Here is an 11,601-nt window from a genome sequence, read left to right as displayed (position 1 = left end):
CTTACCTGCCAGCAGGGATCTCACAGGCTCTGCCTGCCGGGGCTCCCAGGAGCGGCCCAGGAGTGCCCGGGCTGCTCGGAGCTGGCCCTGGCAGGGGATGAGAGCTGCACCAACCCTTTGGAAGGGGCATTCCCTCCGTGCTGGGCACCGGGCACTGCCCGTGCTGGGCATCTGGTACTGCCCGTGCTGGGCACCGGGCACTGCCCGTGCTGGGCATCTGGTACTGCCTGGCACTGCCTGTGCTGGGCCTCTCGTACTGTCCATGCTGGGCATCTGGTACTGCCCATGCTGGGCACTGGGCACTGCCTGTGCTGGGCATCTGGTACTGCCCGTGCTGGGCACCGGGCACTGCCTGTGCCGGGCACCTGGCACTGTCCGTGCTGGCCACCTGGCACTGTCTGTGCTGGGCATCTGGTACTGCCCGTGCTGGGCATCTGGTACTGCCCGTGCTGGGCTTCTGGTACTGCCTGTGCTGGGCACCGGGCACTGCCCGTGCTGGGCATCTGGTACTGCCTGTGCTGGCCACCTGGTACTGCCCATGCTGGGCCTCTGGCACTGTCCGTGCTGGCCACCTGGCACTGTCTGTGCTGGGCATCTGGTACTGCCTGTGCTGGCCACCTGGTACTGCCCATGCTGGGCCTCTGGCACTGTCCGTGCTGGCCACCTGGCACTGTCTGTGCTGGGCATCTGGTACTGCCTGTGCTGGGCATCTGGTACTGCCCGTGCTGGGCTTCTGGAACTGTCTGTGCTGGCCACCTGGCACTGTCTGTGCTGGGCATCTGATACTGCCCGTGCTGGGCTTCTGGAACTGTCTGTGCTGGGCCCCTGGCATTGCCCCTGCTGGGCACCAGGCACTGCCTGTGCTGGGCACTGCGGACTGCCATGCTGGGCATCTCACACTGCCATGCTGGGCATCTCACACTGCCCGTGCTGGGCATCTCACACTGCCCCTGCTGGGCATCTCACACTGCCATGCTGGGCATCTCACACTGCCCGTGCTGGGCACTGGGCACTGCCCATGCTGGGCATCTCACACTGCCATGCTGGGCATCTCACACTGCCCGTGCTGGGCATCTCACACTGCCATGCTGGGCATCTCACACTGCCCGTGCTGGGCATCTCACATTGCCCGTGCTGGGCATCTCACATTGCCCGTGCTGGGCATCTCACACTGCCCGTGCTGGGCATCTCACACTGCCATGCTGGGCATCTCACATTGCCCATGCTGGGCATCTCACATTGCCCGTGCTGGGCACTGGGCACTGCCCGTGCTGGGCATCTCACACTGCCCATGCTGGGCATCTCACATTGCCATGCTGGGCATCTCACACTGCCTGTGCTGGGCATCTCACACTGCCATGCTGGGCATCTCACACTGCCATGCTGGGCATCTCACACTGCCCGTGCTGGGCACCGGGCACTGCCTGGCACCGTGTTCTCAGCCCGGCCAGGGCACTCAGGTAACAGCCAGTGCTCTGTGGTGCCCTCTTGGCCAGTTTTTTTGAGAAGGGAGAGCTCCCCGTGGGCAGCCCGGCCTGCAGTGTCCCCTGCCCGGGCTGGCTCGGCTGTGCCCGGGTCAGTGGTGGCACAGCACTTTCAGCAGCTTCCTCTGACAGTGGCTGTGCCACAGCTGCTCACTGACCATGGAATTCTAGCTCACACATACATACCTAAAGGGATTTTGTGCCACTCAAATAAGTGTTCTTGACCACCATAAAAAGCTCTGCCTTCTTTAGCAGTCTTACTGAAGTGTTTATTACTCAAAAGAATACCCCTACTTTCTGATATAGTGGTAAATTATAAATTAATTTCCTACACAATGGTAAAAATCCATTGTGTAAAGAGGAATTGTACCCAAAATGAACGTATTACTGGGCTACCAAAACAGATTTATATCTGGCAGCCAGTATTTGTTTTATCTAACAAAAAATCGTAGTCTTTGTTAGAAGAAAAGACATTTTAGAAACTGTATTACTTGGTAGCTTTACCAAAACAATAATTAACTGAAGAGATTTTATTCTGTGCTAATAGAGGCGATTTATTGTCACAATTTGTAAACTCAGGAAAAGCATCTCCTAAAATAACTCTTCCAACTTTCTCAAGTGTAGGATTCTACTGCTGAGAGTGATCATATAAACAGTGGTACCCGTGCTGCTCTCCAAGGAAATACAGTGTTCAACTACACATGCATCTTAGCAGAGATGAGACCCAAATGTGGCAAAAAAGGAAATTGCTCTCATCTTACAGAGCTTGATTAAAGCTTTAGGCATAGAGCTTTTTGAATGACAAATGCTCAGTGAAATAATATTATGTCTTTATACTCCAGAGCTCTATTAATCTGAGGTTCTAGGACTTTGAGAAATGTTAATTAACTCATTACCATTCACATAAAGTGTTACCATTACCTTTTTGTGGGCTGATAACCAAAGCATGGAATTATTATATATTTCAGAAAGAATGAGATTGGAATTCTCCTCCGTAACATCTCTGTAAATTCCCTATCAGGGATTTACAGAGATGTTAACTGTTCATGCAGTAGTGAACTCCATGGATCTTTAATCAAGTTAGCCCAAAAGGAACAGCAACAATTCTGGGAGAGATAGAACAATTTCAGCAGTACCCCAAGAAGGATGTTTCTGCAGCCTTAAGCTTTGTGTTGGGTATTTAGGTGCCCAAATTTGATAGCTAAGAAGCTAGGCAGAGTTCTTAAGGGTTTGAAGAATTTGCATGCTCCAGGAAATAACAGAGACACTTTTGGCTGTTCTGCAGAAATGTAAAGGTTTGCATCACTTTAAGTAATTTTTTTCCCTAGGAAGCTGCCTGCTCTTATAATTCAGGGTAAAAAAGTGTGAATTAGGAAGCCACTGTTTGGTCCATTGAATTGCATCTCAGGCTTGCTGCAACCTGTTTGTGGTTTCAGTATAATGAAAGAATATGTTCACTGCAAAACACAACTCACCACAGAAATGTTGTGCAGTGCAGGTACAGAATTTGTTCACCTAGTGCACACACAGCCTCATGCTTTGTTTCCAGTGGAAGCCACCAGCAGATAATCTGGGGGAAAAATGTGGAAAACCCATAGATAAAGAATAATCTGTAATATGCATTAGATCTGTCTTAAATCTGCTTGTATGGCAAAAACATGAAGCATGACATTTTCATATACTTCCCACAAGTTTTTAGTCAAAGAAATTACTGCTTTCCAGTCCCACAGGTAACACTGAAACTCTTTTGAATCTTGTGAAACTGTTGGTCTCAATGATTTTTCTTAAGAGCTAGGGTTTGTAATATAATTACATGTTTATGTTATTATTGTTATTTTTGCATTTCACAACAAATTTTGCCTTGTTTCCTGCTACAAGACAGCAAGAACTGAGGTGCAAGATCTACCTTTTCTGTAATATGCTGCAATTTTTATCTTCCCTTCCCTTCCCTTCCCTTCCCTTCCCTTCCCTTCCCTTCCCTTCCCTTCCCTTCCCTTCCCTTCCCTTCCCTTCCCTTCCCTTCCCTTCCCTTCCCTTCCCTTCCTTCCCTTCCCTTCCCTTCCCTTCCCTTCCCTTCCCTTCCCTTCCCTTCCCTTCCCTTCCCTTCCCTTCCCTTCCCTTCCCTTCCCTTCCCTTCCCTTCCCTTCCCTTCCCTTCCCTTCCCTTCCCTTCCCTTCCCTTCCCTTCCCTTCCCTTCCCTTCCCTTCCCTTCCCTTCCCTTCCCTTCCCTTCCCTTCCCTTCCCTTCCCTTCCCTTCCCTTCCCTTCCCTTCCCTTCCCTTCCCTTCCCTTCCCTTCCCTTTCCTTTCCTTTCCTTTCCTTTCCTTTCCTTTCCTTTCCTTTCCTTTCCTTTCCTTTCCTTTCCTTTCCTTTCCTTTCCTTTCCTTTCCTTTCCTTTCCTTTCCTTTCCTTTCCTTTCCTTTCCTTTCCTTTCCTTTCCTTTCCTTTCCTTTCCTTTCCTTTCCTTTCCTTTCCTTTCCTTTCCTTTCTTCTTTATCAAGGCCTTTCATCCCTGATTAATTTTTAGGGTAAAAGCCAAACATCTTTGACTTTATCTTTTCCTTGTCCCTTGCCCAGGTCATTCTTCTCATCCTTTTAATAATTTCACCTATCCCTGAGGTATCCTTTATTGAGATTGTTGCCACTCATATCATTAGACTTCCTTCCATATGAAAATACTGATTTATCTAACATTCTTCAACTTCTTAATTATATTTTTTATGTGCACCAGTATTTTGTTCCCTTGTTTTGACCACAGATAAGCAGGACCTCAGTCTGCTGTCTAAGTTGGGACCATTTATAAGAGTGAATCATACAAGTAACTCCTCATCTTCCCTTCCACAGATCAACACTTTGTAGTTAACAAATTTGAGTTTTGTGTGCCATCAGCCTGCCCAGGTGATGCTACCCAACTGGGTCTTTTGAAATTCTTTCTAGGCCTCTCTAACCTTCATATAAATAACCTGTCATCTACAGATTTTGCTGCTCCCTTATCAAATTTTGCTTTTTTCCAAGAAAGTGATAAATATACTAGCCGTTACCTTTTTTTGAATAGCAAGTAATTAAAACATGGTGGCTTAAAGCTCAGTTCTACTCTGGCTCCCTTTTCCAGAGATGAAAAGCTATCTGTAATAAAGAGAAACTGATAGAAAATACCTCTATTATACAGAACTGTTGGTTGTTTTTTTTTTTTTTTTCCCATAGTAGTATAATTTATGTTCTTAGCCTGCCTGTGTTACAGGGAGTTTCTTTAAAAGAAGAAAGATTCTGGAGCAGTGTTGGGAATCTGGAGAGGTCCCAGCTGACTGGAAGCTGGTGAATGGTATCCTGATTTTTCAAGAAGGGCAAGAAGGACCCTGGACTGACATAGACTTGTCAGTGTCACTTCAGGGCCTGGTAACATCAGGGAAAATTATTCTGGGAGGTGTTGAGGGTCTGCCAGGACCACGCAGTCATCGGTCACAGCTTGTCAGACCTGACCTCCTGCAGCGGGGAACCCACCTGGCTGATCGAGGGAAGCCACTTGATGGAATCTTTTTGGACTTCAGCAGAGTTCTGATACCATCTCTGCCAGGATCCTTCTGGACAAAGTGTCCAGGCCACATCTGGATAAACACATGGGGGGACGGGTGAGCAGCTGGCTCACGGCTGGGCACAAAGGGTGACAGTGGCTGGGTGACATCAGATGGGGGCCTGTCACCACTGGGGTTCTGCAGGGCTCCATCCTCAGCCCTGTGCTCAACATCTTCATTCATGGTCTGGACCCAGGGCTCAAAGGAACCCCAGGAGCTGCTGATGGCACTGAATTAGGAGGAGCTGTTGCCTCCTGTGAGGGCAGAGGGGCCCTGCAGAGGGACCCAGGCACATGGAGAGAAGGGCAGCCCCAGCCAAGGAAGCTGAGCTCAGGCAAGGGCTGCGCTCTGCCCTGGGCCGGGGCAGCCCTGGCTCTGGGGTGCTCTGGGCAGGGAGAGGCTGAGAGCAGCTGCAGGAAGGGACCTGGGGCTCTGCTCCGTGGCAGCTGCAGCTGAGCCAGCAGGGCCCTGGCAGCCAGGAGGGACATCCCTGTCCTGGGGCTCTGCCAGGCCAGGAGGGACATCCCTGTCCTGGGGCTCTGCCAGGCCAGGAGGGGACTGCTCTGCCCTGCTCTGGGCCGGGGGCCTCACCTTCAGTGCCGGGGCAGTTTGGGCATCACAGCACAAGAAGGACAGGAAGGCACCGGGGAGTGCCCCAAGGAGGCCTGAGGGTGGGGAAGGGTCTGCAGGGGAAGCCTCAGTGAGGAGCAGCCCAGGGCACTCGGTGTGCTCAGCCTGGAGAAGAGACAGGTCACACCTCACTGGGGTCTCCAGCATCCTCCCAAAGGGCAGCTCTGATCTCTTCACTCTCCTGACCAGGGACAGGACCTCAGGGCATGGTGGAGCTGTGCCAGGGGAGGATCAGGCTGGAGATCAGGAAAGGTTCTGCTTCCCCCAGAGGTGCTGGCACTGCCCAGGCTCCCCAGGGAATGGGCACTGGAGGCTGCCAGAGCTCCAGGAGTGCTTGGACACCACTCCCAGGGATGCCCAGGGTGGGATTGTTGGGGTGTCTGTGCAGGGCCAGGAGCTGGACTGGGTGGTTCTGATGGGTCCCTCCCAGCTCAGCACAGTCTTTGATTCCATGGCTCTATGATAAGATGCCCATTGTGTTTTCACCCTGGCAGCCCCCAAGCAGGGCTCGCTCTCCTCCCACCAGTGGGATCAGGCAGAGAATGGGGAAGGGGAAAGTGAGAAAACTCCTGTGGTGAAATAAAGGCAATTTAAGCAGGAAAGCAAAAACTGTGCACAAAAGAAAAGCAAAACAAGGAATTAATTCCCATGGGCAAGCAGGTGTTCAGCACCTCCAGGAGAGCTACAGGGCCACAGCCCCTGAACAGTGACTTGGGAAGACAAACTCCACTCCAAACATGCCCCCTTCCTGCTTCTTCCTCCCTTCATATTCTAATGCCATAAGGCAAGGGATACTCCTGTGATCAGTTGGGGTCATATGTCCTGACTCTGTCCCCCTAAGCCTCACAGGCACTCCCAACTTCCTTGCCAGCATGGCAGAACAAAAAGTAGAAAAGGTCTCTGTGTAACCTCAGCAATAATAAAAAAAACAAAAGTATTCTAATATAATCAACTCTGTGTTCAGCACAAATTCAAAACACAGCCCCGTACTGTGAAAAAAATTAACTCTACCCCAGCTGAAACCAGCACAATGTCTTACTAAAAAAAATTAGTTTCACACTTCAGAAACTGAGTTTCATATATATAAAAAATAATTTCATACTTTGGACAAATCTCTAGTGTTTTAAGGGTGACATCTTTCAAAAGTGTTTATTATTAATGTTTATTATTAATGTGTATTATTATGCCAGTGAAACCACCCACTCTCCCGTTACCTGCCGTGGGTAACGAGATGCACCGGCCTGATGGCATCCCAAAGCACCACCGCGCGTACAAACAGCGAAAGCAGGGAAGCTCCGAATTCCTTTTCAGGACCGTTTTGCAGCTCCCGGGCTGCGAGGGAAGTCCCAGGTTGGCCCCACACACGGGTGGCGAATTCTCAGTGCGGTGCCGCCATCTCTCGGTCCCGCTCCGCACAGCAGCGCAGCGGCCCCGCATCCCGCCCCCTGCATCCCGCACCCTGCATCCCTCACTCCGCATCCCGCCCTCCGCATCCCGCACACCGCATCCCGCACACCGCATCCCGCACTCCCATCCTTCACTCCGCATCCCGCCCTCCGCATCCCGCACACCGCATCCCGCACACCGCATCCCGCACTCCCATCCTTCACTCCGCATCCCTCACTCCGGATCCCGCACACCGCATCCCGCACTCTGTATACCGCACTCGGCATCCCGCACTCCGCATCCCGCACCCTATTCACCAGCTGTACTTCTATGTACAAAGAATGTGGCACAAGACTTGGGATTGGGCGTGTGGAGTACCAGTCCCAGTGACTCACAGAGAACCATGCAGAGGTTCCCTTTCTCAGCACTGCTACACCAAACTGTGTGCCAAGGATCTGTACAGTGAATTCAAAGTCCTGGAGGTGCTGAACTCTGCACCTAATCCACCAATATCCATGTTTCCTGAACCTGGACATGCCAAAATGTTCTTTTATCTAATGAATCAAAAGTCTCTATGAGGACTATATGAACCACACAGTTACTAGAACCAAACAATTATTCCATACAGAAATTAATTCCAATAGACAAGCAATACAACACAGACAGAACCAGCAGTGGGAGCCTTAACCAAAGTAAGCACCACCTGTAATTGCTATCCTGACCACCAAGAAAGACTTACAAATTCTTCTGAAAAGACAAGCCTAGGAACAAAAATGGCAACATGGATATAATGGAGACATTGCTCTTACAGTATTTGACATTTTCCACACACAAATCACCTCATAGCCCAAAGGAAACAGGGAACTGCTGTTCTCCGTTCTGCATGACACCAGTATTACATTTCCCCTTGCAAGTTTCCTCCACTGTTGCACGTGCCAGGTACCCATTTTTTCCCCCCCTCATGTTGTCTAACTGATTTACCAAGCAAAGTTAAATTCAGAGCAATTTCTTCCTGTCTGTGCTTAGCATAAAGTTTGCTCTCCCTGTGCCATATCTGAAGAGGAGTTTGTATCTGAACATCACAGTGTGGGAAAAAAGATTAGCTCAGCTCTCCTTGCAAAACATCCCACCCTTGAAAATGCAGGACAATTACTTTATCAGAAATACTTAAAAATGTAGGTATAGACCAGCAGCTCAAGTATTTGTGAGTTAGTGCAGTGAAGAGCCTCCTGACCTCAGGTTGTGCTTTTGCCCCACAGCTGCTCCAATCCCTCCAAAATGCTCTCAGTGACCCCTAGTCCACCCAATTCCCCAGGCTGGAGTTACCCAGCCAGGTTTGTCCCAGAGCTAAAAAGAAAAGCTGATGGCTGTGAAGCACTCTGCAAATCCGGGTCCTTTTTTGTCTTTGAAACCAGGAACTGGATTTGAATGTTCGATCCCTTTTTTATTGTCAGTCCTCAGGAGAATCCATTCTACTGCTGTCTATGTGACCATTGAAGTATTTTATTCCATTACTGGAAGAAGAAAGCAGGATTCAAGACTGTAGTTTTGTTTGCTTTCATATAATGAGTTAGTACAATGGATTTAAATGGAAGTGGAATTATATATGAATATTTTTTATCATGCCAGAAAATTTCAATTAGAGGAAATTAGCCACTTGGTTCTTTCTGATAAATTAATCATAGACATTATCTATTAAATAAGGTACTTAACCTTTCTGGCATAAGGGCCTGAGGCAGAAGTATTTAGGCTCTCCACATTAATTTGGAAATATTAATTTCTAGGCAGCTGTCTTCCAAAATGGAATTTTTCACTTTTTTTTAAAGTAGGTCATTGTGCAGCTGTTGTTAAAAAGGCTGGCATTTGTGGAATGGTAAATCCACCATTGCACCCTATCGGCCACAAAATTGATCTCCATCAATTACAGAATATCCTTTACTGAAATGCCCTTTCTCAGCCCTAAAGGATGTCATCCCTCACTGTGGTAGCCTTTGGCCTTTTCTGGGAATGTGTTTCAGTGGTTGTCCTGCAGGAGCTCAAGCACCACTGTGTTCACACTCTGCCTTCCATGCAATAAGGGCTTGCCTCGACTTTATGTTATCACTTCTATCTACATTAGAGCTGCCTTAAAATTAATCCTGAGGGAAATCGGTATGACAGCTCTCAGCTGTCAAAGGAACAGCTGGTTCACCTGCTGAGCACCCAGCCCAAACCTTCCTTGTGCCCCCACAATGAAATCAATTGGTGATTTCACGGGGGACAGGCCTCACTGTCCCTGTGGTGCTCAGCAGTTGCACAGCTTACAGAGAGACAAACCTTGTCCTGTGCTCCTTCAGAATCAGAATCAGGACCTTGGCCTGCTTATCTCCCTCATAGGCCATAAAATGTGCATAGTCTGCTGCAGGAATAGTTTGAATTCTAGACCTCTACATTCTAGAAAAAAAAAAAAGAGAGGAAGTAAGGAAGTGCTGGCATCAAAGGAAACAGTCTAAGGAAAGAAAATACAAATGATAGACAATTTATATAATTTAAGGTTAATGAAATGAGAAAGAATATCTCAAAATCTTAGAATAAAATGTTAAAAAGAAAGACAATGGAATATACATTATGTGAGCAGCGGGCACATTAGTAATGGGTAACAGTGTCCCATAAGACAGAATTGGTAACCAGGCTACCAAACATATGTCTGGTGTCACAGTCAGTCTGTCCCTACTGTTAACTAGAATCAATAGATTATCAATACCTGATTGATTACCTGAACCTGTAAATTCTTGCACAGATACAATTAAGCATAAAAATGCTTGTAGACTTGGAATGTAAAGTTAATAAAATCCTGCTTACTTCAGGATTGGGTCAGATAAACTTGAAGATCTTTGAGGTTTAAGATACAGAGGATTTTGAGATAATTCAAAGAGTGCTTTGAGATAATTCAAGAAGGACTGTGATAAAATAAGATGGGGAAAGGGATACAAAATTGAGACCTGTATCTCAGTCAAAAATGAATTAATTGAAATTCAGACTTGGACTGAGATACAGTTGAGCAGCTGTGCTGCACAAGGCCATGGGATTCATATTTTGTGTGAAGAGGAAAATAACTATTTCAGTAATAGTTTATGATCAGAACAGTAAGAAGCTAATGTGACTCTGTAGTTTGGAAAGAAAGTGGAAAAGTGAGGTGGCCAGAAAAGAGACGTATAGTAATGAATGAGGATTTAAGAACTGTCAAAAGACCTTTTAGCAGGTCTTGTAACTTGACTGTGAAATCCTGGACATGAAGAGAGTAACAGCTCAGACACCATCCAAATTTTTCAGTGAAAGGAAGGATGGGAATTGCCAGTTTTCAAATAATAAAGGTGGGAAAGTTGCTGCAAAACCGAGACATTATCATCAATTAAAAAATGACAGGACAGCTGGGAGGACTGCAGGAGGAGTGACTGTTAGCAGGTAAACATGGCAGGCTGATCTGTAGAAAGAGGTGAAGGTGCTCTAAGAACAATGCCTACTGCTAATAACAACAGAGGAGCTTGAAAAAATATGTGTATGAGACCCCTGGATTTGTTAGGAATATGGTAAGAACAATTTAATGAATTCCACTTCCCCTGATTTGAGAAAAATCTGACAGGTGAGTCAGGAGGGTTTAATGGCTGAATATCAAATGCTGTCAGTAAAATTAACGTTTTTTAGAAGGGTATTTGCTCTCTCCCTGTGACTAATAGGAGATATTTATTCAGCCAAAGAAATTTACATCACAGGTACATCACTGGGCTACAGTTTCTGACTGAACAGATTATTCAAAGTTTTATTCAAAAGTTCAAAGTTTTATGCTAAATGTCTTGGTCAGGAAGGAAAATGTGTAAAGGTGACATGGCAGTGTGCATGATATGTCTTGTTAAAGAGTTACTGGACACTTGTGTTCTCCTCTGTGGAATCAACTCCAAAGTTTAATTTTTGCCATTTTATTTTCCTACCTAACATGAAGGCATACAGATCACACATGCAGTGAAAAATGGCCAGATAGATTTGAGTGCATGAAAGAAGCAGCTTTGTCTTGGAGAAGCCTATGACTGGCAAAGCTGAGTGGCTTCCAAAAACATGTAAAAAACTTAAGAATATACCAGGTGATTAAGATTTATTTTGCTGAAGAAAAATGTTTTGGTCTATTAAACAGTTACTTTAAGTCTGAAAAGCAAACCTTAGAAACAAGAAAGAGTGAGGTATAGAAGGATTTTGCTAAGGATCAGTTATGAATGCTTTTTGTTTTGCAACAAAGACAGGATGCTGATTCTGCAGCTTTAGACTTGGGCTGTGATTTTAGTGCTCCGAGTCAAGTTCATGCTCTGTGACTCTGATTCGGGCCCAGATCCATAAAGGGGCTTAGGTACTTAAAACATGATTTCACTGGGATTTGCTCCCCTAAGCTGCAGAATGCAATCTCTGGAATTTGACAAACTCCTTTATACACCCATGCCTAAGCAACATCGTGCTTTCCGCTCCGAACAGCTGCTGCTCGGCCTGCCCCGGCCCGCCGGA

This window comes from Lonchura striata, chromosome 13, assembly GCF_046129695.1.
Source record: "Lonchura striata isolate bLonStr1 chromosome 13, bLonStr1.mat, whole genome shotgun sequence".
NCBI classification, from domain to species: Eukaryota; Metazoa; Chordata; class Aves; order Passeriformes; family Estrildidae; genus Lonchura; species Lonchura striata.
The sequence above is the reverse complement of the archived record's forward strand: the minus strand, read 5'-3'. Positions refer to the sequence as shown.